The sequence below is a fragment of the Triturus cristatus genome, chromosome 2_2 (assembly GCF_964204655.1).
Source record: "Triturus cristatus chromosome 2_2, aTriCri1.1, whole genome shotgun sequence".
Taxonomy (NCBI): domain Eukaryota; kingdom Metazoa; phylum Chordata; class Amphibia; order Caudata; family Salamandridae; genus Triturus; species Triturus cristatus.
Window position 1 is genome coordinate 533,410,063 of NC_140582.1, and position 24,531 is coordinate 533,434,593.

Consider the following 24,531-nt stretch of genomic DNA (forward strand, 5'->3'; position numbering starts at 1 on the left):
TTGTGAGAAATGTTCCTGGCCCCAAAGTATGACTACTGTTTCTTTATCAATCACAGAGTAGTGTTCTTTCTCTGGTAAGTTCAGATGTAAGTTCTGAACTTACAAAAAGACTTTTTTCAGCAACTTGGTTCTGCCATGCAGTTATCTTTTCACTTGTTGAGACTTACACCCAGAACACAGTTCTTGTTATCTTTATCTACATCACCATCTGAAGAACATGACTCCAGAATCAGTAACTTCCTTTACATCATTAACTCTGTTACTCCGACTGGATTTCATGCACACCTTAGCAAAAAGTCCTTTAATGCAGAAAGCAGAACATCTCTAGTTAAGGCAAGATGGTCTAAACTACTGCATCAATAACACTTCTTACATTCCTGCTCTTGAAATCAGAACCAACTGACTTTCCTTTCACGGATTTTGTCGTCTAAAGCCTTTTTTATTCTAGAATTACTTGGGATAAACTACTGAGCGTTTTTTTTTAATTTGACTTTACACAGTATGTCTTTGGATGTTGCCCCTGCACTCTCTATAGCTGCCTTGGTGCACTTTACTGACACTTCAGCTTTTTTTCTTACAATAGTAATCACTTCAGCTATTTGAGAATCCCCATGTGCCATTAACCTCTCCTTTACATAATCATTATTTATGTGCATTACAATTTGGTCTCTAATAAGTTCATCATGCAATGGACCACATCTAAACGTTATTACCATTTTTTAAGGGAAAAAACATATTTGTCAATGGGCTGTGACTTTCCTTGTTTCCTGCTGTAAAAGTTGAATCTTTCAATGGTAATACAAACAAAAGGTGAATATTAGTCATCTAAATCAACTGTTACATTTCTGAAATTCCATGGGAGGTCTAGTTTTCTTGTCAATCTTATTATAAACCTAGAGGCACAGGGGACCGAAAGAGTGCAACAAAATCATTTTCTTCCTTCCTTGTGGCGGTTCTTCATCCTCGAAAGTATCAATATAGTTCATAAAATACTCCTTCCGTTCATTCTAGTTTAATGTCCGATCTAAAGGGGGTATCAAGAAAAAGCTTGTCAAGCACACATATCTCAAGTGGTAAACTACTGAAAGGAATAAAAGTAAATACAGTAAAGATGCACCTCATCGATGGGTGTCAGTTGCTGGATAAATAATTTAACAACAATCAATTAAGAGTTGAATATGTGAGTCTTACTTTTTTCCACATGCAGTCTGGAACGCTCCTTTATGACTACTATCATCCCTGACTGAAACATCAAAGAGGTGATTAAATCTCAGTCATATTCCTCTGTGCTCTGTGACAAAATATTCAGAAGTACTTATGTATGATATTAATCGCCTGCAGTTCATAGTCGAAAACACCCAATCTAAAATGGCCGCTCTCTGAGTTCGCAGTGCATGACCTCGTTTCGTGATGACTTTATGGCACTGTGAAGGTACTTTGCTCCTCATGTGTGAGCACTGAATGCTTTGCAAGGAGCTTGAAGTTGCTTTGTCGCACAATAGCAATTTGAATTGGGTTAACACTGCGCTCACACTATTTTTGCCCACCTTTTCTTGTCAACAATAAATTAAAAATCTGACATCTGAAGGGCGATGTGAAATCTATTTTCCATTATGGTTGAGTTCACTCACATCCACTTTCTTCTTCTTGTACAACAACCATCACAGGTACTCGGAAAAGTTTCAGAGTGGTTCATTGAGCCAAGACGGAAGCTCATCACCAATTCTGTAGACTCAATAAAGTAATAAAATAGAGAAAAGTTCAACTCTTTATTTCAGTCCTGGTCAGCACAACTCCCATGATCTTCTCTCCAGCCACTTTCTTTCCAAATCTCCCAACTGCTACAAATTCATACAGAGAAACAAATAAGGGACAATGCCACACACTTTCTCCCATCTAGAGTTGCTCCTATCCATATGAAGCACGCTGGCATCACCACTACTTAAAACAAATCTGCAGATCCAAAGATACTGTCAAACTACCAAACAGTCTCCAACCTTCCATTTCCCAGGAAGATGATGGGAAGGGACTTGATGAAAAAAACTTCAACAGTATGTTGACCCAACCCATCTACACCTTTAACAGCAAAGTGGGTGCTTAGACCCTCATGTGGCTGTCAAACAAGCAGCTCTATGGAATATGATACTGTGACCTCACAATACTGATGGAAAGGCTAAAACACTGAAAGAACATAAATGGCCCTGCTCTCTCAAGAATCTCATCTTTTCTCTCCAACTGTAGATAGAAAGTCAGGATTGGATAAGCTGAGTCGCCATATACCTCTGTCTGGTGGCATCCGCAAAGGATTTATCTCTTGTATGTAATACCAGATGGGCGTCCAATTGTATGCCAACAACACAAATTAGCTTGCAGATAGATAACAAATCACATAATTCCAGCGCATTACATTGTGCCTTTGACCACATGCTCTAGTGGATGAAGAAGAACTGCCTTTGCATCAACAGAGAATAAATTAATATCACTGTAATCAGAGCAACTGAGCTCATCTCATTCCCCTTCTACAGGCCTTCAGTTCTTCAATCTCCTCTGTCAATAGATACAATCCTTTGGAAATTTTTGACTCTGAACTTTCTTTAACACCCCATGTCAACTCAGTGGTGCAGTGCATCAATCACTAGCTCTTATTACTGCTCCAAATCAATCACTGGATGCAGAAGACCAGAACCCCAATCATGGCGTACAAACATGACTGCATCACCTACAGATGGTTTCCCTAATAACTCATCACCACCCTGCAAAGGCTACAGAACAAGGAAACCTAGACGTCCATAAAAGCTGAACCACATTACACAACTCTGGAAACTCCCCACTGGCTTCCAGTAGAAGCAAGAACCTAGTGCTCTACACTGCCCATAAATCTCACTGGGGTAAAAGCCATGAATACATACAGAGAGTGGATCTACACAACACTCAAGCCAAAAATGTCCACTTAACAGATGATGCATCAGTGGTCATTCAAGAGGATAAAACAGAGAGGCAGAATCATAGGAATAAAGGGTGCCAGACTGGATTGCCCCAACCCCACCTTAGAAGCCAAAACCAATGACATGATTCCATTCGAGTGATGCCAGTGACTCACTTCAGTGGATTGCTTGAAGTACAGCAAAGCACACAGCTAGATAGTGAACACCACAAAGCATGTATTTGATCTCCATTAGTTTGTTGTCCCTTGGTAAGAGTGGCTGTGCCTAGCAGTACCCCCTAAAAAAGGTTACCTCATTTTGTTCAATGTGGTACATGTTAAAAAAAAAAAATATCTGATGTCATGCACCAATGCCTCCAGGAAACAATGATGATGAAAGTGAAGAAGAGTACTACTTTACACAAGGCAGATAACATAATTTACAAGTAATGTTTTGTGTATTGAACAACAACAATGCAAGTCTATAGGAACCATTTTAGGTTTGACCTGCATGTTATGGCACATACCACAGTTTTGACCTTCGTACTATACTACACTTGAGTTCTGAGGTTGAGTTTGTGTCCAACATGACTTGAAACATGTTAGCTTACACGCTAAAGGGCATTTTATCAATGTAAATGTAAATGTGTGAATGTGTTTGTACTTATATAGCGCACAGCTACCCCGGACCGGAGTCTCCCGGCGCTGTACTCATACCGCTAGGGAACCCTTCCTGGCTTGTTCCCTGTGAAATGTCCACTCCTGGGCATCCCAGTGATGAATACAGGCCCCAGCTAGGCCCGCAGGACGCAAGGGTTCGCTCTCCTGTAATGGAATCTATAAGGAAGTTGGCACGGAAACTGCAAAGTACAAAGACAGCATTTATTAACCCTTAAGGGTGGTCCTACAATCCACACAACACTCTTCAGTATTGCATGGAGTAGCACACAGAACTTACGTACATGGTCCCCTTTTATACACAATAGAGGGGCTCATAAGTGGGTGGATACAACATGAGGCCGAAGAACATTACCATTTATGGTCATTTTCGATACTGAATCAATATGTGGGCGGAGCTAACACACTCCTTGAGCCCGCGAAAACATGGTCAAGCAAGGCTAACTGATAACAGATGTGGTCAAGTCTGGGCATGCGCCAGATGGACAAGGGAGCTATTTATAGACTGTTACTAGGCAGATTACAAGAGCAACTAACACAGAGGTTGGACTCTTCTCGTGGGGAACACGTGGAAGCATAACAATACAAAATGGAGTCCGAACTTCGGTCAACATAACAGAGAAAACATGATCTAAGTGAGGGAATTAATGTCTTTAGTAAATGCTTAATCACATCGTTGTTTCAGTTTACAACAGACGACCCTTTCAGCATTTACTGAAGACATCCGGTTTGTTAGGATAATCATCATATATATCAATTGTCATCATTTCTTCGACTTCTTTAGCTAAACGTTTCTGATGAGCCACATTGGCAATAGCTTTCTTATCAGGGATACAAAATGATACACATACAGAACAGAGCAAGGGACCACACTGAACACAGATACAGCACGAGAACAGAACTGCTACAATAATACAGAGACCAGTTAAAACCTTCCATCCCCAGGCAGTAATTAACGCCCAAAACCATCCAGAAAAGGACCAAGTGCCGTTTTCTGTATGGATTTCAGCTGCGATTTTATGCAGTTTATTGATGGCATTATAAACTGATGGCGTATGATCAGGGATAAACACACAACAGCTACTTCCAATAATTTTACATGCTCCTCCTCTGTCAGCTAGCATAACGTCTAATACCATACGATTCTGCAATGCAACAATTCTAGTAATCTGCAATTCCTCCGTAAGATTCCCAAGAGCAGCAGCAGTCTGATTTGTCACAGCCTCTACCACTCTTGTTAATCTTCGGATCTTCCTACTGTTCAGGGCAGCTCCAACAAAGAAAAACAGTCCTAAATTAAAATCAATATACTGTTGCAGACTGGTATCAGTCTGATCTACATCATCAATTGATAAAGTACGTTTATACCTATTTACAGTCACATTATTCAATAATTTCAGATCCTTATGATAAGATGCGGGTGCTAGGAATACAGAAGGTAATAGGAATGATACATAGCATACCCCAGACCACCCAGCCGGCAGACGGTAATAACCTTTATTTCCACACACAAAGTACGTATTATGGGAGGCTAAAAAGGTACTATTGTTCAACCCATCAATGTTCAGAACAGTAATACAATCACTAACACCAACAGGGATAAAACCCACACTCTGGACACACAGGTCCGCTTGAGCTTGTGCTACTTGAATCACAAATTTGTCCTTTCCCACAGTGTCTCTTGTGTTCGTGAAGATGTAGGGAATGGATTCATTGTCTGGTCGGTACTCTTCCCACTCCCAAATTGTCCCATTCGCTTGCGGATACCCATTTTTATCTTGGTGACATTCTTTATTGAGTCTGAAGAGCAATCGTCCCACTGTCGGTTTCCGAGTGGCAAAAAGCAAAGTATACCATGCTCTACAAGAGCCATTATGAGAGAAAGGAAGTGGTATAAATGGCGTTCCTCCTTTCTTCTGATGGGCTGGCATCATCCCACATATCCAACAGTTCGTAGCGTTCGTGGCAACGTGGGTATGATGCAGCATCTGGATGAAAGTGTTATTCAAATAAGACTGTCGATGCTTCAACTCTTGATACGGTAATGTATAAAAGTAGTGCTCCTCAGGCACCGGAGTTGTCAACACAAGTATTTTCCGAGCGGGAGTTACATCCTCCACAAACCATGTGGTTATCCCAACAATGGCTACTGTCAACATGAACCCTAATGCACAAAGGATTTTCTTTTTCTCCATGTCAAAAATAAAACCCAATATCTTCCTGAAACTAAAAGTCTGTCAGAACTCTTCCCCTTGGGCAGCGGTCTATTTCTTCACCAGCGGGCCAAGACGGGTGTCGCTACACTAATGCAGGGCTGATCCCCCCCCCTTGCCTCATCGGCTCTCCGTTTCACTAACCCAAGGGCCGTTCTGACAGTATGTCCCGGTACTGGAGAACTCACTTCCTTGGTCGGAGATGATATCGCCTTCCTCCAGGAGTTGCGTGGTCCGGAAAGAGCTCCTCAGTGGCGTTTGGCTCCGCAGCACGGCCTGTCTCTGCAGCCAAGATTTCTCGTTGATCGGTCAGCACGGCAGGTTCCACCAATCCGGGCGGCACCTTCCTACAGTGCAGGGAATGGATCCAATTCTTTCTGTTGGAGACTCGCACAGCCGTCCTCGTTGCGAGGAGGACCTGCTCAGGACCCACCCATCTCGGTTCCAAGCTGTTTGTTCTGTCAAAGATTTTCACCATCACGTGGTCACCAGGTCGGAGACCATGTCCTTCACCGGTGGACCGATCAGGGAGCGCCTCTCGGACCTGTTGATGAATAGAAACCAAGTTATCCGTTAACTGTGCCAGATAATCGTTCATCATTACACAAGGTACATCATACACAGCTTTAGGTTTTGGTGGACCCCAAATATTCATTGGGCGTCCAAAGACAATCTCATACGGTGTAAGGCCAGTTCGAGAGTGTGGTACCGATCTAATTGACAATAACGCCAGCGGTAGAGCATCTGGCCAAGTCAAAGACGTCGAAGCTTGAATTTTAGCGATCTTGAGCTTCAGTGTACCATTATACTTCTCGACTAGTCCCGCAGACTGAGGGTGGAATACCGCGTGAAACTTCTGGGTGATGCCCAGGCCCTTCAAGACATACTTTATAACATCCGCTACAAAGTGAGGCCCATTATCACTCCACAGAAGTCTACAGACGCCATATCGAGGGAAGAACTCCTTCAACAGCAGCTTCGCAGTAGTCATTGCAGTATTGTCTTTCGTAGGGTACGCTTCAACCCATTTACTGAAGGCGCAAACCACTACTAGAACATACTTCAAATTGTTACAGCGCTCAAGCTGGATGTAATCCATCTGCAAAACCTCGAAGGGTGCAGTGGGTGTCACGAATCCTCCTGCTGGAGTTCGAGTACCCTTTCCTGGTTTATACCTCAAGCAGATCATACAAGTCTGCACCACCCTCTTTGCCGTGCTAGCAATCTCTGGATGCTCCCAGACTTGGGTAAGCAATTTTACAATTGCGGAAGCTCCAACATGTGCTAGCCCATGTGCCATCTGAACCATAGGTTGTACAAAAGCTGTGGGTAATTTCCATCTATCCATCTGCTTATTTCTCCAGCAGCCCTCATCATCCAATTCTCCCTCACTGGACCATTGCTCCCGTTCTTTGTCAGAAGCGGTCCTCTGTATTTCTCGCACTTCTTCCTTCGCATCATGCCATCTTTCTACTTGTGACTTCACTACATACATGGCAGTAGTACCGGGCTGCATCGCAGTCTCTCGTGCTACTCGATCTGCTAACGCATTCCCTTCTCCAACTTTGTCAACTACTTTCCTATGGGCGCTACACTTAACAATGGCAATTTTCTTCGGATATGTCAATGCAGTTAAAAGATTATGAACTAACTCCCCATGCATTATTTGTACTCCATGCGACGTTAAAAACCCTCTCTCCTTCCAGAGTAGGCCGAAGTCATGCGCTACTCCAAAGGCATAGCGGCTATCTGTATAAACATTCACACATAATCCTGTACTGAGCTCACATGCTCGTGTTAATGCTATCAGTTCCGCTGCTTGAGCTGATTTCTGTGGTATGCGTGCAGTCTCCACTATCGTTTGCAACGTGGTAATTGCACACGCTGCTGAAGTCGTTCCATCTGGTAGCTTCAGACATGATCCGTCCACCCACAGTTCTCCATCTACATCTGGAAAGGGCGTATCCTGGAGATCAATACGACCCTTTGTTTGTTCCTCAGTCACGAGAATACAATCATGTGCTCTCCGCGCCTCAGGCTGGGTTTCGGGGTATGGCAACAATGTTGCCGGGTTTAACGTTACGCACCTTTTCAACGTAATATGAGGAGCCAAAAGCGTCAACTCATATCCCGTCAAGCGGGCACTGGTCAAATGCTGCGTCTTTGTTTGATTAAGCAGGGCATCGACAGCATGGGGGACTAATACCAACAACTTATGAGATAACACAATTCCCTCACTTTGGCGTATTGACACAGCTGTCGCCGCAACCGAGCGAAAACACCCTGGTAATGCTCGGGCGACAGGATCAAGTACAGCCGAAAAGTATGCACAAGGGCGCTGCTTGTCGCCGTGCATCTGCACTAAAACTGACAATGCACATCCATCTTTCTCATGCACATACAACGAAAAGGGTTTTCCATAATCAGGGGTCCCTAACACTGGTGCTGAACAAAGGGCCTGTCGTAGTTGCTGAAAAGCAGTATCACACTCATCTGACCAAGGGATTGGGATAGGCGTGTCCTTTGTCAAGAGGGCTAACAATGGCTTAGCTATGTGTGAAAACCCCAATATCCACTGTCTACAAAAAGAAACAAGGCCCAAAAATGCACGCACATCCTTCTGTGTGGACGGTCTCGGTGTGTCCAAAATTACTTGGATACGATCCGGTGTGAGTGCACGCCCCTCCTTAGACAAAAGGTGACCCAAATAAGTCACCTTTGGTCTACAAAATTGCAATTTCTTCCTAGATACCTTATGATTGTGGGATGCTAAAAAGGAAAGTAAGGATAACGTACTTTTTTCACACAACTCCAGGGTGTCAGCCGCCAGCAAGATGTCATCGACATATTGAATGAGGGCGACCCCCTCGAGCAGAACAAAGGAATCCAATTGTCTTTTCAAAGCCTGACTGTAAATGCTAGGGCTTTCTGTGTAGCCCTGGGGGATCCTACAAAAACGATAAGATCTATTATTTAATGTAAACCCAAAAAGATATCGGCTATCAGGGTGAATGGGAATGGAAAAGAAGGCATTCTTCAAATCGATCACTGAGAACATAGTCGCCGTAGGCGGGACCAAAGTAAGCAACGCCGTGATATCGGAAACCACTGGGTACTGAGGTATCACGATCTTGTTTACTTCTCTCAAATCAATTATAAACCGATAAACTCTGGCATCCGTATCCTTTTTCAGTATGGGAAGAATCGGACTGTTACAAATGTTGTAGGGGACTTCCTCCACTACCCCTACCGCAATCAAATCCTGCACTATCTGTATGAGAGCCTCCTCGCCCTCCTGGGAAATACGGTACTGTGGGAGGCGTGGTAACACCGCCCCCTCCTGGACACTAATGTGGACCGGTGGGATCACCATTTGTCCCACATCAGTATCCGACGTTGCCCACAAAGCACGAGGGAGGGTAGCTAACAGCGCATCCTCTGACATCACACACATCCGTGCAGATCGGGGGTAATTGTCATTCAATATTACCCGCACACCAGCAGGGGAGCAGCGGATCGTAGCCCTAAAATGCTTTAACATATCAAGGCCCATAATGTTGTCCGGTGTGTACGGGGCAAGCAGAAACGGACAGGGTGCAGAAAAAGAATCAACCTTAAACATGAGGGGCTGCGAAAGAGGGCTTCGGGAGAGTGTACCGTCAAACCCTACCGATGTGACCATTAAGCCGGATGGGGGAGCCCCCGGAACCAATTGCTTAGACAGCGCACTACGTGTCGCTCCTGTATCCACTAGGAACTGATCAGTAGAACCCAAAACCTCAGCCGATACATAAGGACCCTTCTGATCGACCGGCACCTCAACTGATTCTAACCCCCATCCAACGCATTCCTATGCATGCTGAGAGTCATGGTACCCCGATCGGTCAATCCCCGACACTTGATACTGATGCTGGCGATCGAAAACATTTGATCTATCTCGGTGCTGCCCAGCAGAGTCAAAACGAGCCTGTTCGTTAGAATTCCCTCTAAAGTTCGAGAAACCCCCTCTACCTCGCGGGCCACCCTGAGTATGCCCCTGACGCGATGCATGCAACACCGGGCAGTCCCTAGCCCAATGACCCGATTGCTTACAATACGCACATTGGTTCCTATTCAAATCAGATCGGCCCGAGGGAGGACCATAAGATCCTCCCCTACCTCTATTACTACCCCGTCGGGGCGGGCCATATACTTGTGCCAACATCACCTTTGTTTTTAAATCTTTCGATTTCTTTTCCTCCTGGCCCTTTGCTTCTTGCTCCTGACGCTCATAATACTGGGCGATAGTCAGGAGGGCCGTCGGTGTTGCGGAAGACCAAGAACTTTCGCTCGCTTTTAAACGGGCCGCAACTGCCGGCAGCAGATTAGCCACATATTTATCCGCAAAGAGGTGGCGACCCGTATCATCAGTAAGCGACTGGCCACTAAAATCATGAAACGTCTCCTCAAAACGCGTAAAGAAGTCAGCAACTGACTCGTCAACTTTCTGTTTACATGAAGCTAACATATTCCAATCAATCTTTTTAGGGGGGATAATTGTCTTCAACTTAGTCAGAATAGCAGTAGGGAGGTCTAAGATACTCTGGGGTGGTTTCTGCGCGGGCTTCCGTTCCCTATCCTCATCCTCAAGGTCAGACCACCGAGCCTTAAAGGCAACTATATCATCTACCTTTCGGACAGCTCGCCACATATCCGGTGGTAGGATAAGGCCAAAGAACAGGTCTATATCTGCTAAGGTCATAACGCAAGAATTCAAGGCCCCCTCGACTTCTTCGTAGAAAGCCGCTGGATTCTTGCGGGGATCAGGCAACGCATTCTTTAATGCCATGACGTCAGCCCTGTGCCAAGGAGTATAAACCCAATTATACACAAAATATCCCTTAGCATCGGCGGAGGTAATATCCGAGCTAGTCCCCGCTCCTTTAGGAGGAACATACAAAGGCGCCGCCTCGCGCATTGGTTTAGCATGCACTGGATCGCTCTTATCTGATTGCGAGGTGGATGAATGGCCGCCTCCAGTACGCGAATCCGACCGCTTTTCCTCCTCAAGATGTTGGCGCGCTTTCTCTTTAAGGTCTGCTGCCTCATCCCGCAACGCAAACAGTCGTCGAACCGCCTCAGGCGCCTTAGAGGGAGAGAAAACACCATTACGCAATGCTTTAGAATCTGATACCACATCAGCAGGTTCAAAGACACTGGAATATTTCCGAAAGGCAGTAATCACTTCATCAGAAAAGTGTCCCAAGAAATACAACCTTTCCCTATCCTGCCACGGCTCCCAAGAAGCCAACAGTTCATTAAGGGATAACTTGCCCTTACATGCACGATAGGAAAACTGTCGAAGCTCACCCATTCGCTCGGCCGATAACATGGACCGCGTGTCTACCTTACTCGAACCCGATCCAGAATCTTGTGGCCTCGGGGCAGACGCGCCGACATAAGGAGGCGGAGAACGATCTAATAAATAAAAATCATCGTCATGATTATTAAGGACAGGGTAGAGTGGCTGACGAACAGCATATTGACCCGAGACTTGTAACCTATGTTCCTTCTCTTGCTTCTCCGTCTGTTCTCTTTCCTCCCGACGCTTTGCTTCCTGCGCTCTCACATGATCATTCTTTCGTTGCTCTTTATCAAACAGCGCTTTCTCGCGTTTCTCTCGCTCACGCACTTCCTTCACCCATAGTCGCACACATTCAAACATATCTTGCCGCGCACGCCGTTTACACATACACTGTTCCACATACTCAATCTTACGTATATCAAACGACCCATACAAAGGCCATCGCAACTCAGGATCTTTTTTAGTATATTTCCTCCATACTGTGCTGTACATTATGGAAGAAAGACCATGCTTCACATACATATCCCTATTAGGAGTCCCCTCTGGGGGAGCCGGAGCAGATTCCTCGAGGTTCAACCGGTTTCCAAAGCAGCAACACCACTTACGGAGTGCGCTAAAAGCAGGCATGCTCAGAAATAATGCAAAATATGCAATATTATAAAGAAAATGGCACTTAATCGTTGCGCCGTTCAAGGTTACACAGCTCCGGAGAAATCTCTCCACATTACCTGCCTATATGTGTTGCAACGCATATATTTTCACAAAGACAAATACAAAATATGACTAGTCATCACAAATCAAACTCAAATAGCCAGACCAGGCTTCAAAAACTCGGAGCAAGTACCGTACAACGGTTCTTACCAATCAAGAGTCCAGATTCCAACTGCCAAGCTCCAAAATCGCCCAAACGGCTTTCACGGCAGGGCCGACAGAAGAGGTCTCAGTCGAGGACCGGCGCCACCCAGACGGTCAGCTCGGAAGGGAAGGAAGAAAAACCTCGGGATGCCAGGGCTAAGACGCCGCTGGCAGTGATCACGTCCCTGGCCAAATTCCTCACCTTCGTCGCGACCAGTCCTTCGAGCATCCGAGTCGCCGATGAGCCCCACGTGACGGGCGCCAATTGATGAATACAGGCCCCAGCTAGGCCCGCAGGACGCAAGGGTTCGCTCTCCTGTAATGGAATCTATAAGGAAGTTGGCACGGAAACTGCAAAGTACAAAGACAGCATTTATTAACCCTTAAGGGTGGTCCTACAATCCACACAACACTCTTCAGTATTGCATGGAGTAGCACACAGAACTTACATACATGGTCCCCTTTTATACACAATAGAGGGGCTCATAAGTGGGTGGATACAACATGAGGCCGAAGAACATTACCATTTATGGTCATTTTCGATACTGAATCAATATGTGGGCGGAGCTAACACACTCCTTGAGCCCGCGAAAACATGGTCAAGCAAGGCTAACTGATAACAGATGTGGTCAAGTCTGGGCATGCGCCAGATGGACAAAGGAGCTATTTATAGACTGTTACTAGGCAGATTACAAGAGCAACTAACACAGAGGTTGGACTCTTCTCGTGGGGAACACGTGGAAGCATAACAATACAAAATGGAGTCCGAACTTCGGTCAACATAACAGAGAAAACATGATCTAAGTGAGGGAATTAATGTCTTTAGTAAATGCTTAATCACATCGTTGTTTCAGTTTACAACACCAGGGTGAAGCCAGGCATCCCCAGCGCTGTGGGGCCGTTGTGGAGATTAAGCAAGCTATTGCCCAGAGTTGCAGCGTGGGACCCATGATTAGAATAGGCACTGAGGCGAGAATATCCGGTCCGCGGAATTTATAGCCCGAGACCCTGCCGCGACGGGAATCGAACCCTGGTCCCGGACCAGTGCTCTGCATCGAGGTCTGCCGCTCTAACCATTGAGCCACACTTCTCCACAATGTGCTAATACATGCTCTGCTTGACATCATTTGTAGAATACAGATCTGACTATGGGAATCTATGATTACCTCAGTGACATTTCTGTTATCAGGTGCTTCTTTTCGGTTGGTGCAGGCAAGTGAATCCTCCTTATCCAGCCACTCTTTTGCAACAATGTCGAGCTGATGTATTTGACTGCTTGTAGATTTTGGAAGAAGGAACTTCTACCATGTGCCAAAGAACATGCTGTATGTGCAGTTCCTGCTGAATTAGGACTCTGTCTAAGCTTTGGTGTTGACCTTCTGGCAGTTCCCAATTAATTCTATGCTGCATTAAGGCAACCTCAATAATTGATGGTTCATGCCACCTCTCCTGCAGGCAGTTTGCTCACCTTCCACTTCAACTCATAGTCATCTTCTTTGCATGAAAATTGACTGTGAAATGATTTATATACAGCTTTGTCAGATTGGCATTGACTACAATTTTATGTGCATGCTTAACTGTGTGACTTATGCATACCGTTTCTTCATTCAACTGATTGCAAAATCAATTTTCTAGGAATGTTGTATTTCATTTCTATTATTCACATGAATAAATAATAAACTTTACATTTTGGAATGGTGCACCATTAAGCTTCTTGTCCACAACCAGTAAGAATATACGTGAGGACAGGTATTCCTTTTTATTCTTTTTTTCTTCAATTCAGGTTCTTTACCCTGCTGGGAATGGATGAAGTAGAAGACCTGCAAGTGTTTATCGCAGAGGCACATTTGACGGGCTACCAAATCCGTGGCCCTACTATGGGGCTATGTTCCTTTGAAGTTTGCCTGCTCTGGGTGTGAAGGAACAATGCATTAGTAATAAACACATGCCATACTTTCCACATGAAATGAACAAAGGGGTATCGTCCATGCGACGCCAGGTATGGACGTATATTGAAACAATGAGAAAAAAAGGAAACCTGGCTGTCAATTCACAAACCGCTTTTTATTTAGGCGGACCTGAGCTACGACAGTTCTGAAGCTCTGAATGTCGTTAATTACATTCTTTTTAGAAATTTCAAAACATTCAAAAAAACATTTTCTTATGTCTGGGTGAAATACATTTCACTACACAAAGTGATATAAACTTAAGCATATGTGAGATAACAAAATAATCACATGCAATACATGTGAGCAAATGAACAAAACATTAATAAAGTTTTTACAAAAATTACACCAGCAAAACATTCATGTATTCTTAATCATACAAGGCAATTCCAGAGAAGAAGAGAGCTTAAAGCTTGGTCTATCATTGGGGAACTGCTGCCACACTGGATGGATTAGAACTCTGTGGGGTATATTTATTATTAAAAACCCACAACAGAGGTCAGAAACAACTCTGTGGGTCCTTGGTGGCGTGGAAAGATGGAAAATGGCGACGCGTTTCCAATCCCAGCAATCAATCAGGGATTTTCGTCAGGGCTAAAAGCACGGTGTAACCTGCATATTAAAGTTAAATAAAATAGAATTACCTCAAATAAATGAGTCCCTTTCGCTTCCATACGTATACTAACAATGTTAAGTTGGAACTGATTTTACCTGAACTTTTAGTGGGGTTGTTATTTTTCTTAATTGTGAAAGTTTTCTTATGTACAGGGCCTGAAAGACCAGGACATGCGGGTCAAAATGACTGTGTGTGGTATATTTTCAATCGAAGGTATCAAAATAAATAATTGTTTAACTCACGAGCTAATGTAGTCAAGAGAGAATTTGAAGTGGCTCCGTTTCAATGGGCAGTTACTTTGTATCGAAATGCGACATATGCAGCACAGCTGTCGCGTTGGCTGCAAGAGAACCAACAGAGTATGTTTGTATTATTTTAACTGATGACATATAGCGGTCTGTAAGTTGAAAAACTTTTATTCAAAAACGCTTCTGGGGCATCTGGTGTAAGCACTTACTTAATCATATGTAAGTCTGTGTGCGCTGGTCTCTTGTTGTCGCGTTTCTCAAAGAACGCGTGGGGTAAATCTATAAAATTAGAAGAGAAAAAAGAGGAAATGTATTCGCGAACTACTTGTTTCCCTTGCCGATGTGTATTCAATATAAATGGATAACACTTACTTATAGGCTGTCCTGTCTTTCATATGTAAAGGCTCCGTGTGCGAAATTCCAACCGTCAGGCAGATCGATTAGACAGACCCGTGTGATTCACGTTAAACTATATACTGTTTGACAGGTAATGTTCGGGGCTAGCTGGGCAATGCATGCTGGGATTGGGAGTTTTCCTCAATGTAGAAAAAACGAAACGTTATTTATTAATGCAAGAGGGGCAAAGGACTAACACTTCCTTGTATCATGTTCAATTTTCGGGGCATGATTAATTAAAAGGAGTTTCTTTAAACGGGAGAAAAAGTATTTTGAATGCTCGCAATTTCGCAACAAGTATTATTGTTGTTCTGTGAATTTTAAACAAACGTGCACTAAAGATTTTATCATGACTTCTCATTAGCGGTCTAGTTGATACCTGGGATATATTTATATAAAGTTAGAACCATTTTAAGCTTGTACATTTTTGATTGACAGCTGTCACAACATTTAATTGGAACTGCTCACAATACCTAAGTGATTTACAGATAACGTTAGCGTAAAATTTGATGTAGCTCTGACATCTCATTCAGACCGTCCATCACACAGTTATATTTCATGATCAAATACGCTTCTCTTTTTTGAAGGAGTGATTCAGTGTCGCCACCTCTGGATGATGGTTTGATACCAGACAAAATTGTCCACACAAAATCTTTTTCAGTGTGTCCCTTCTCAATAAAGTGAGATACCATGGGTGTCGTTAGAACGTTTTGTTTTATTCTAGATCGGTGTTGGACAATCCGCTGATTGATTTGTTGTGAAGTCTTGCCAACATACAGCTTTGGGCATGGGCACATAATGGCATACACAATATTTCTTGTCTTGCAATTTGTGAACTCTTTGTGTACCCATTTTATGGAATTATACAAAAATTCAGTGCCTTCATCAGTGTTGTTACAAGCCGAACAAGTGCCACATTTGCGATGTCCTTCTATTGGTTTGAGATTCCACATTGCTCTCAAGTCAGATCGGGCTTTAGTATTTCCCACGTCGGCACAAATTAAGCGTTCACCAATGTTTTTATTTTTTCTCAAAGCAAAGAGAGGTTTTTCCAGGGGGCATTCAAGGCCCGTAAGCAAATGGCAATTGTTTAAAATTGCTTTTAGAAATTTATGGGTGTGTGGTCCATACGTGGATACACATACCAATTTGTCAAGGGGATTCTTGACTTTTTTGGTAAGTAGCTCCTCTCTGGGTGTATACCACGCTCTCTTTGTTGCGTGTTTCAGCATCTTTTTTGGGTATCCTCTTGCTTTTAGTTGTTCACACAGGGCATCCGCATGTACCAGAAAATCTTCCTTGCGTGCACAATTGCGCCTAATTCTTAGTAGTTGGCTGTATGGCAAATTATCCTTCAGGCTTCTTGGGTGGAAGCTCTGATAGTGTAAAATAGTGTTTTTGTCAGTAGGCGTACGATGCAAGGTAGTAGTTAATTTCTGATCATGTACAAACATTTCTACATCTAGAAACGTCAAACGATTCCTGTCCTTCGTCATGCTGTATTTGATATCAGCAAGTCGGTTATTAAGCCATTCAAAAAAGATGAGCAATGATTCTTCTGAGCCCAGGCACCAGATATCGTCAATATAACAATACCATGATCGAATATTTCCAGCATATGGGTTATTGTTGAATATGAAGCGGTCTTCATAGAGTGCCGTGAAGAGCACCGCCATCTCTGGAGCATAGGGACACCCCATGGCGGTGCCCTTGACCTGCATAAAGAATGCCTCCTCAAATTTAAAATAATTTCTTTTGAGTGCTATTCCTGCTAGGTCGACAATGAAATCAGTTGGGACCCTTTGGGGTTTAGGCCGTGTTTCTAAGAAATGCTCTAAGGCTTCTAGCCCTTCTTCTTGTGGGATCTGGGTATATAAGGAATTCACGTCCAGTGAAACCATCCATTGATTTTCCAGATTAAATGGAAGGCCCTCAATTTTGGTGATAAAGTCAGTAGCGTCTCTAAGATATGATGGTACAAGATCCATGAAAGGCTTGAGGAAAACATCAACATACCGAATCGCACCCCGAAACGATCGGCCTTCCTGGTGGTTGCTACAAGTTCTTGTGTATTTTGTGGAGAAAATATATTAGTGGAATTCTCGGGTGTTTTTTCTTTAAAAATTCAAATTCTTTAGGGCCTGAGATCTCTTGTTCGAGTCCCCATTTAAGTTTACTTCCGATTTCCTTTTCAATTTGTTTGGTAGGATCTTCCGTAAGTTTACGATACCAATCCGTGTTTAGAATCTGACTGTTTGCTTCAGCTCGATATTTGTCCTTAGACCACAGTACGAGGGCTCCCCCCTTGGCTGCGGGTTTTACTACTATAGTGTCGTCATTCTGTAGGTCTTTAAGTGCTTCCTGCTGTTGTTTAGTGATATTTCTTTTATGGAACACTTTATTCTTTTCAAGTTGAGTAAGTGATGAGAGAACCGCCTGTTCATAAGCAAGTTCCTCTTTGGGAATGCTCTGAGAGGGTGGAATGAAGCTAGATTTTTTCTTGAGGCCTGATGTTTCTGACTCCTTTAGATTTTCTTTGTCATGAAAAAATACTTTGAGCCTGATTTCCACATGAATCATCTTGGGACTAACTGCACAATCGGGTGAATTATTATTGAAAAGCCCTGATGAAGTTCAAGTTTTAACTGAACGAAGTGCGTTGGCTGGATGTTATGTGTAGATGTAAAGAACCTGAATTGAATAATGAAAAAATAAAAAGGACTACCTGTCCTCACGTATATTCTTACTGGTTGTGGACAAGAAGCTTAATGGTGCAACATTCCAAAATAACAAATTTCTGTTCTGCGTTGTAGTTGCACCAAACGATGACAGGTGCAGGAATTGTTGTGCACATTTGTATAGAACGCAAAGAAAAAGAAACAGAACAGTGGAGTGCCGCTGTGACAGTCTGCCATCTTCTTTGAACTATTATTAACAATAAACTTGTCATAAAAATAAATCAGTGCAATTATCTTGATCTAGTTCCCTTTAAGTATGCTGCAGAGTTCTGACGTTTCAGGAAAACTGCAGTCAACATGCAAATAAATGCAAACAACTGCAGATAATAAAAAAGATACCGAAACTAGGCACAATGGTCACCTTCCTCCCCCCCCGTACCATGCACAGAAATTATAAAGACAAGAACAGTTGATATAATTACGCATACCGTAAACACAAAAGCAGTTTACCACATGCAAAATGGTATTAATAAACATAGATGCCTGTGAGATATGATGATAGATATACTACAATCTAGGCTGCTAAAACCTGGCACTAGTATGGGTGACTAACTTGCACCAGCTATTCACAACGTCATCACAGGACTTCACAAATGTAACATATATTTTTAGGTATCATGCCAGTTCTATTATTCTCATTTTAACCCACACAACAGGAAACTTTGCTTTCTGCTAGAGGAAGAAAAAACACTGACCAGTATTAGGCCAAACCTGCCACTAAACTAGAACTTTACTAAGATGAGTGCCTATGCTGGATTTGCAGTAAATGTGTTGCTTGGTGTTAGAAAAATGAGTTGGGTGGATTTCAAAGAGTTTTAATAATAGCAATGTATGTAGTTAGTTGCAGACAGTTCTCAATCTTGGGCTCAAGGACTGTTCTTGGACCGAAATTTGGAAAAAAGAAGAAACTTGTATCCACCCTCTGCGTGTGCCCTGAATCCCAGCCTGTGTTTACCGCTCAAGCTTGAATGCTTCTCACAACAGGTCAGACTTAAGGACAACAAGAGAAGATTTTTGTGCTAGTTGACAGGTTGTGAGGAGTGGGTGGACCTTGTTGACACAATGTAAAGTGGGAGGGTGTGCAGTGGCATTTCTCCTCACTCACTTAAATAATACTTATTGCTCTGTAGGGTTATGAAAGATACATATTACCAGAAATCCTGCATTTACTTCTGATCATTCCAGCCTATTAATTCCCCTAATTAGAAGTTTGTGATGAATGTTTAGTCAACAAAACTGAATTACTACATTTTAGGCATAGACCAGCAGATTATGCTGTGGGTAGTAATGCCAGGTGCAGCTTTCTAATTGAAAGTATACAATGCTACTCACAACACAGAGGAATTGTAGCATATTACAGACCTATGCTCTTTCATCACAAGAAATGTCTTCCTCTTCTCCTCTGTAATGCCCTTCAATAGGTGGCTCTCACTTGATGATTCAGAACATCCATGACAATGGAAGTGTGGTTGCATTCTTCTTTAGGCAAATAGTGTGTGAAGATTCCTTGCAGATAAAGCTCTAGGTGGCAGAAATCTAGGCAACTAAAAATGCAGTCTCTGTATTCATACACCCCAGTTGACTCTTGTGTTCTTTTTCTGCAACTTTTCAAACATCACAACATTTTTGGGGTAAATAGGAAGCTGAAGACCCCTGTTCAAATCTTCCCTTCAGTGTAACAGTAAGCAGATGCATGACACACAATAGGATTCTCACAGACACCATCACACACGTACAGTGTGCAGTCGGTGAGCTCCATGTTCTGCTCATTTTTTTAGTTTACATTCATATTGTTGCTGCGTTAACTAGGCCCATCAAAAATAATCCCTCTCAGAGACTTTTGTTCATTTGTCTGTCAATAATACATACTACTCTCTCTTGGTCCTCCGCTGGATCTTGTTTTGTGCAGAGAGGGGTTGGATATAAAGGGATTCAACAGTCATCCAATGAGGACCAGGACTTGGATGACTGAACTACAAACTAGAAATTAGGCTCATGTAGATTACCCTCAATACAATACTGTAAAGATAGAAGATTATCACAGCCAGCTCAAATCTCCTGAAGAAAACGTAGGCAAGCCAAAATCATATTAACCCTGGGTGTAGTGGGCGTAGTGGGGCTACATGGAGCATCGCGTAGTGTGGCCAAATCTACGCACACTCACGCACTCCGCGCCGCCCGCCTTCCGCCAGCCCTCCTTTTAAAATAAGTTAAACTATGATAAAAAATAAGATAAAATGCCTCGCAAGAAATGCGCATGCGCGGGCGTCCACGCATGCGCATTTGTGAAAAGAAATTGTCGTCAACGAGGAAGAGGGAGCCCCAGGACGCCGCGCTGCAGGTAAGGCATTTTATTTAATTTTTTTATCATAGTTTACCTTATTTTAAAAGGAGGGCGGGCGGGAGGCAGGCGGCAGGCAGCTCTGCTTCACCCTGACATGTGCGTAGCGCTGCCTGCTACGCCTACTTCGTAAACCGCGAAGCAGGCAGCGCTACGTACACTCCGGGGGCGAAGCGGAGTACTACGCCCGGGGTTAAATCATATACACTAAGAGTGCAGTCAAAGCCATACAAAATAACAGCATTAGTATTTGATGTTCTGAGATCTCTCTAATATGATCTTCTCTGTACATTAGTTCCAAATTAGGAATGCACACTCATTAAAGAGGAAACATCATGATGGCTTGAGTCAATAGAGTACTTGGTTTAGTTTATCGAAATGTAGGTAAACAAGTGCATCAATAAATCAAGTTATAGCTAATTTGGTTAAATGCAAACAAGATATTAATATTAGGTTCCAAAGCTCAGATGTTCAGAGAGGGACATGAAACAAGCCAGTTCAAGTAGTCTCCCAAGAAGGAAGAGACCATTCTATGCACACAGCGTATGCGTCAGTTCGTAAAGTAAGCCAGGTGAGTCTGCATCAGGCAAGTCAAGATTGCCAAGGTAAGTTCCACAAGGTGTTCGGCGAGTAAGGAAATAGCGAGCAACCCATCCGTCAGCATCCAGCTTCAATGGCAGCACGCTCCTCACACACACTGTCTGTTGAATCGAGCAATATTTTTAAAGTTCCGGGGTGACACCTCCTGGAGTCACCTCATCTGGTCAGACCCCTCTGTCCATTGGTCAGTTCAAATAGGAAGAGTGTCAGATGACATAAAGAATAAGCCTGGGCAAAGCACTACACTATGCTCGTGTAGTTTACGAAGTTTGCGCTACTTCGCACTACGCAAATTGCACGTAGCACAGTGCAAACATACGTAGCGTAGCCTTGCGTAGTGCAGCGGTCATTTTTTGCTTGCTCGCGGTCCTCAACATCAAGTTGGCGACCGCGAGCAAGCAAAATGACATCCCAGCGAGACTTTTTCCTTGTTCGCGATCAGCAACATCAAGCTGCCGATTGCGAGCGTGGAAAATAAACATCCCGGCGAGATTCTCAACGCGAGGAGGTCAGGTTTCTCATTGCGAGTGGTCGCGTATGCTCGCGACCGCTCGCGATGAGAAACTACCAGTCCGCTCGAGTAAAAATCTACTCGAGCGGCAGAAAACTACAGCTCGCACTGTGCAAGATGCCGTTTTCAATGATTGCACAGTGCCGGATGCTTGTCCGCACTGTGCAATCACTGAAAATGGCATCTTGCACAGTGCGAACAGGGTACTACGCCGTTCGCGAAGTGCTACGCGTAGCTCGCGTAGTTCTAATCTAGTCCTTCTAATTAATGCACAATCTTCCTCTTCACCATATGTGGACTGCACACTCTATCAACCCAAGTAACCCCAAGCAACCCAAGTTCTTAAGACCAGCATCATCAATCTCTCCTTGCACATGCAGCCTCATTCTGTTTTCACAGTGTAGACAGTTGTATGGAACTTCTGTATATCTATGGCTAATCTTTTATTACTCAATTCATTCCCTACAGGCTCACATGTTGAGGTCACCTTAATACGAAGTATTCTGTAGAAAAAAGACTGACAAGTGTAATACCATCACTTCTCATCACTTGTGCACTTCTCTACAGGCAAAAGGTTTTAAAAATGCATGTTATCTAGAGTCACTTATAGAGCTCTATCATAAACATTGATCCCCACAGATATTGTATCTTTACAGTGAACTCCCTGGGTTTCGCCACTGACTTTGCCACCTTATTGTTATCTCACCACATCAACAAGATCACACAATATGACAACATTTTTGTCCACTCATTGGGGAAAATCCAACATCTCCTTACTTCTGTCCCACTGGAAACTGCTATATACAACTTTAATATTTCTTGACTCGACAGTAGTAACCCTATTCATGCTTTGATTCCACAGTTTCCCTCATAGAATTTGAGGATAGATTTTATGTCACTGATAACCTCATATCAGACAAGAAAAAAAATCAACCACATCCCCCCAGCTTTGAAGGATCGTTAGTGGCTACCAATTAAGGCCCAACTTAAATTTTAAATCTCCGGTCTGACTATCAAGGCCCTTCACCTATGCAGCCCACCACGCATATCCAAGCTTCAGAACATCTCCACATTTGGAAACTCCGAAATGCAAAGTTTATTGCCCTGAATCAAGCCTTCAATGCTTCTGAATTCAGCCTTAGGAATTTTCTTACTCCTTGTAAGGAATTGGGTTATTGGTTGAGGGGGGTGCATATCCGCCTGAAGTACTATCCACAGTCCTTGTCAGAGTGAACCCCTGAAGTCACTAAATAAACCTGAGTTCAACCACCTGGTAGCTCTGGCACAAAGGAGACAGGCTTAACTTAGAAGCAATGTGTACAATATTTATGCAGTACTTAAACATTTATAAAGTCGAAGTGAAAAACAATACAAATCCCTAAACAAACTACAAAAATAGAGTAAAATGTTATTAACAAAATGCAAGAAAATGGCATCAAAATTACAAAAATCCAATAAGAAGAACTAGAGATACGATTTAAAAAAAATGTTTTTAGTAGAAATAGTGCCAAGAAACACAAAGTGTTAATGCTAGGCAATACTGTAAAGAAAAAGAGTCCCTATTGTTGTAATCAAACAGGAGGAAGAATACTCTCCTACGTACATGTACTTATTGCTATATTTAAATCCCGATTATTGAGGACAAAGTGAGCAAGAGCTGCAGTTAATCAGGTGTATCAATATACCATTTATTAAAACGAATTCATCCTAAGCCACTTTGTATTAGGTCAGTGCCTTACTAATCCTCCTATAATAGGTTACAATCTAAAAAACATAAAAAGGACAATGAGGACTGTCCACTATTGAATATACTCAATATTAAAATTTAAAAACATCAAAACATCATCACATTAGTACATTGTTGGATACAATCAATACACATAAAGACACAATCAAAGACAATATTTTAATCTAATTCGTAGTGTTGTTAAAAAGTGACTTTTTAACAACACTACGAATTAGATTAAAATATTGTCTTTCCTGTTTCTTTTTTGGATTCGCAAACATAATATTCGAGGTGAGGTTATATTTAACCTTCTTTACATTTTCACTACAACACATTATACACTCATCCTGGACTTTTCTTACATTTCATGCACTGTATCGTATTTCATTACTGGCTCTTGAGTCACTTTCATCTGCTATATATTCACGCTATTGGGTGTCTACACTAATATTTTCTTTCAGCTAACGTAGGGTCTATCTATCATACGTTTGGGTCATTGGAAAGTATTATTTAACATGTTAATTGCACGGTTCTCCACCATGGACCCTCCTTGTATAAATATACCTAGCTCTTTGTTATTGATCATGCAATATATGTACTTTTTCCACAGATTGCCCCTGACGAAGGGACAGTTAAGTCCCGAAATGCATTGGGCTCACCAACACATCAACTTGTGATCATCTTGAAACATTATGTTGCATATCACATTATTGAATTGATTGTGGTAGATGACTACCATTATGTACATTTGTTGATTTCCTTATGACGATGTAATATGATGTTGTCTTTACATATATGCTGAAAAAATATATGTTTAAATGAACACTACTTTTTTGCATTTTTTGATGTTTTGTTAATGAGACTAACTAACTTGTAACTCAGTTACCCTTAGCACAGTGCGCAGCGTCAATCACTAGTTGGTTGTCCTCTTTCATCAAGTAAATTAGGTCATTTCAACTATCTTGCCTTTAATAAAAGGCTTCCTTTAACGCTGATGGGAGTACAGATGGGATGTAGATCAAGCAATAATTGAACAGGGCAGACTGGACGATTGTAATGCTTCACTCATCAGCCTACCCAAATATTTGATCTGTCACTTCTAGTATGGCATTGCTTTGACTGTAGCTTGCCTACATTTTCCTACACTTCTGGTTAGCTCTGCTGCCTCCACTTGCTGCCGGTGGAACACTGTGTGAAATATCAGTATCTGGAGAGGGGCTGCATTTTTGCTCACTAGATCCTATCACTAAGGGGCATATCATCAAGGACTGGCGATAGTTATCGCTAAGCGCACTTAGCGCTAGGATAATTATCGCCGGGTAACGCAGAATTTTATCGCTGAGATAGTGTGCTATCAGCAAAGCTTATCTCAAAAGCGATAAAATTCCAAGTGCTA

At 42.8% G+C, this 24,531-nt stretch overlaps 1 long non-coding RNA gene across 1 annotated transcript; it reads right to left on the reverse strand.

Moving 5' to 3' along the window:
• Window positions 1–285: 285 nt before the first annotated feature.
• LOC146862463 (uncharacterized) lies at window positions 286–15,255 on the reverse strand. Its single transcript, XR_014978454.1, has 4 exons — window positions 15,196–15,255; window positions 15,033–15,102; window positions 14,818–14,915; window positions 286–1,024 (listed from the first exon to the last, which is right to left on the reverse strand). It is a non-coding gene; the product is annotated as an uncharacterized LOC146862463 (long non-coding RNA).
• Window positions 15,256–24,531: the final 9,276 nt, after the last annotated feature.